A 4,553-nucleotide genomic window follows, 5' to 3' on the forward strand; every position below is an offset into this window, starting at 1 on the left:
CGATCTGGCGGCGGCGCTAGGGTTTGGCGGGGCTGGGGCAGCTCGGGCGCCTCGGGCTTTAAAGGCCCAGCCGGGTCGGTGTCCCAGGCGGACACGGCCCGGTTAGGTCGGTTCGTTTTTTTATAGTTTCGCGCAGAAAAACAATTAAAAGAAATACTAAACGGACTCCAAAAATCCCGAACTAAATTTTCCCGTCCTCTAAAATCAAGCCGGACAAGATGAACATTTATTTGGGGCCTAAATGAAATTTTGAAAAACGCGCATTTTCCTAAATTCAAATAAAATAGCGATAAAATCCGAAATAAAATCTTATTTGATTTTATTATTAAATCCTCAATATTTCTTTATTTTGGGAAAGTATTTTATTCCCTCTCTCTTATTTTTATTATTGAAATAATTGAAGATAAAATAAATAAAATCAAATGACCTTATTTTCAGAATTTGAGAAAACCCAAATATGAAAATAACGAAATCCCCAACTCTCTCCGTGGGTCCTTGAGTTGCGTAGAATTTCTAGGATCTAGCCAAGACGCAAATAAAATATTATATGCAATGTTGATCTATTGTATAACATTCCAAATTGAAAATTTGGGATGTTACACTATACCATGTCAATGCATCTCCCTTCAAAGATAAAGGGAAGACCTTCTTCTTAATAACATCACCGGGCACACCTGCAAGCTTAAATAATCCACAAACTTCATCCACATATATTAGGTGCTCATCAGGATGCTTTGTTCCATCTCCTGCAAAAGGATTAGCTAGCAGTTTTTCTAACATACCCGAAGGAATTTCAAAGTAGACATTTTCATTTTCAGTAGGTTCAGTAGGTTGAGGAGCAACTCTTTGCTCTACTGGTCAGGGTGAAGATACCCTGAACAAGCCCCTCAGAGGATTACTTTCCATAGTAACAAGTGACAGTAAATTTCAGCACACTATAAATTTTTCCTTACCAAATTCCACCTACCAAAGGTGCTTCACTCCCCGGCAACGGCGCCAGAAAAGAGTCTTGATGACCCACAAGTATAGGGGATCTATCATAGTCCTTTCGATAAGTAATAGTGTCGAACCCAACAAGGAGCAGAAGGAAATGATAAGCGGTTTTCAGCAAGGTATTCTCTGCAAGCACTGAAATAATAGATAACAGATAGTTTTGTGATAAGATAATTGGTAACGAGTAACAAGTAACAAAAGTAAATAAAGTGCAGCAAGGTGGCCCAATCCTTTTTGTAGCAAAGGAAAAGCCTGGACAAACTCTTACATAGAGAAAAGCGCTCCCGAGGACACATGGGAATTATCGTCAAGCTAGTTTTCATCACGTTCATATGATTCGCGTTCGGTACTTTGATAATTTGATATGTGGGTGGACTGGTGCTTGGGTGCTGTCCTTACTTGGACAAGCATCCCACTTATGATTAACCCTTATGGCAAGCATCCGCAACTACAAAAGAAGTATTAAGGTAAACCTAACCATAGCATGAAACAAGTGGATCCAAATCAGCCCCTTACGAAGCAACCCATAAACTACGGTTTAAGCTTCTGTCACTCTAGCAACCCATCATCTACTTATTACTTCCCAATGCCTTCCTCTAGGCCCAAATAATGGTGAAGTTTCATGTAGTCGACGTTCACATAACACCACTAGAGGATAGACAACATACATCTCATCAAAATATCGAACGAATACCAAATTCACATGACTACTAATAGCAAGACTTCTCCCATGTCCTCAGGAACAAACGTAACTACTCACAAAGCATATTCATGTTCATAATCAGAGGAGTATTAATATGCATATAGGATCTGAACATATGATCTTCCACCAAATAAACCAACTAGCATCAACTACAAGGAGTAATCAACACTACTAGCAACCTACGGGTACCAATCCCAGACTTGGAAACAAGAATTGGATACAAGAGATGAACTAGGGTTTGAGAGGAGATGGTGCTGGTGAAGATGTTGATGGATATTTCCCTCTCCCGATGAGAGGAGTGTTGGTGATGACGATGGCGATGATTTCCCCCTCCCAGAGGGAAGTGTCCCCGGCAGAACAGCTCTGCCGGAGCCCTAGATTGGTTCCGCCAAGGTTCCGCCTCGTGGCGGCGGAGTCTCGTCCCAAAAGCTTGCCTCTGATTTTTCTTCGGACAAAAGACTTCATATAGCAGAAGATGGCCACCGGAGGGCCAACAGGGGGCCCATGAGGCAGGGGGCGTGCCCAGGGGGGTTGGGCGCGCCCCCCACCCTCGTGGACAGGTGGAGGCCCCCCTGACGTAGATTCTTCTTCCAGTATTTTTTATTATTTCCAAAACTAACTTTCGTGGAGTTTTAGGACTTTTGGAGTTGTGGAGAATAGGTCTCTAATATTTGCTCCTTTTCCAGCCCAGAATTCCAGCTGCCGGCATTCTCCCTCCTTATGTAAACCTTGTAAAATAAGAGAGAATAGGCATAAGTATTGTAACATAATGTGTAATAACAGCACATAATGCAATAAATATTGATATAAAAGCATGATGCAAAATGAGCGTATCAGTGGGTTTAGCCGGTGGTTCAGGAATAGTCCAATAATCATAATTTTTCAATATGTTATTCAATAATTTCTATGCTTGTCCAACAGTTCGTTCCCTGAAAACACAACCAGCACAACTATCTAGGAGGTCCCTAGAAGCATCGATTAGTCCATTATAGAAGATATCAAGTATTTCATTTTTCTTGAGAGGATGATCAGGCAAAGCATTAAGTAACTGTCAAAGCCTCCCCCCAAGCTTGTGGGAGACTCTCTTCTTTAGTTTGCACAAAGTTAAATATTTCCTGTAAGGCAGCTTGATTCTTATGAGCAGGAAAATATTTTTCAGAGAAGTAATAAATCATATCCTGGGGACTACGCAAACAACCAGGAGCAAGAGTATTGTACCAAGCTTTAGCATCACCCTTTAATGAGAACGGAAATAATTTGAGAATATAGTAATAGCAAGTTTTCTCATCATGAGTAAAAAGGGTGGCTATGTCATTCAACTTAGTAAGATGTGCCACAACAGTTTCAGTTTCATAACCATGAAAAGGATCAAATTCAACCAAAGTAATTAACTCTGGGTCGACAGAGAATTCATAATCCTTATCATCAACAAAGATAGGTGAAGTAGCAAACTTAGGATCATATTTCATTCTAGCATTCAGAGATTTTTCTTTATACTTGCATAATAATTTCTCTAGATCATCTCTATCCTTACAAGCAAGAATATCTCTAGTTGTCTCTTCATTTATAACATAACCTTCTCGTACCTTAGGCAATTCATATCTAGGAAGGCTAGTTCTAGCAGGTGTTTCAGAGAGTTTCAGTTTCAAGCTCATCATCAGATTCAACAACATCACGTTGTATTACTCTAGCAATTTATTCATCAAGAAAGTCACCAAGTGGCACATCATCATTACCAAGCAAGGTACTAGCATCATCATAAGCATCATTCATAGTAGAAGTAGCATCATCAATAACTTGCGACATATTAGAATTGATAGCATGTGGTGGTGTTGCAAGTTTACCTATAACAGAAGGTGAATCTAAAGCAATTCTGGATGGCAGTTCCTTACCTCCCCTCGTCTTTGAGGGAAATATCTTAGTCTTAGCATCCTTCAGATTCTTCATAGTGATAATTTGATAATAAAACCAAGTCACTCAACAAATATAGTTATGCTCCCCGGCAAAGGCGCCAGAAAAAGGTCTTGATAACCCACAAGTATAGGGGATCGCAACAGTTTTCAAGGGTAGAGTATTCAACCCAAATTCATAGATTCGACACAAGGGGAGCCAAAGAATATTTGAAGGTATTAGCAGCTGAGTTGTCAATTCAACCACACCTGGAGATTAATTATCTGCAGCAAGTAATCAGTAGCAAAGTAATATGATAGTTTTGATAGTAGTGACAGCAGTAACAGTAACGGTAACAGTGATAGCAGTAATTTTGTAGCAAGTGTAACAGTGATGATAACAGTAGTAACTTAGCAGAAACAGTATAAGATAAATTCATAGGCATTGGGTCGGTGACTTGTTGGATGATATTCATCATGAGACAATTATAACCTAGGGCAATACGGCACTAGCTCTAGTTCGTCAATATAATGTAGGCATGTATTATGTAAATAGTCATACGTGCTTATGGAAAGAACTTGCATGACATATTTTGTCCTACCCTCCCGTGGCAGCTGGGTCCTATTGGAAACTAAGGGATATTAAGGCCCCCTTTTAATACAGAACCGGAACAAAGCATTAACACATAGTGAATACATGAACTCCTCAAACTACGGTCATCACCGGGAGTGGTCCCGACTATTGTCACTCCGGGGTTGCCGGATCATAACACGTAGTAGGTCACTATAACTTGCAAGATCGGATCTACAACATGGATAGAATGATGATAACATAAACGGTTCATATCTGAGTTCATGGCACCCGGGCCCAAAGTGACAAGCACTAAGCATGGCAAAGTCATAGCAACATCAATCTTAGAAAGTAGTGGATACTAGGGATCAAGCCCTAACAAAACTAACTGGATTAC

This window comes from Triticum aestivum, chromosome 6D (assembly GCF_018294505.1).
Source record: "Triticum aestivum cultivar Chinese Spring chromosome 6D, IWGSC CS RefSeq v2.1, whole genome shotgun sequence".
Classification (NCBI taxonomy): Eukaryota; Viridiplantae; Streptophyta; class Magnoliopsida; order Poales; family Poaceae; genus Triticum; species Triticum aestivum.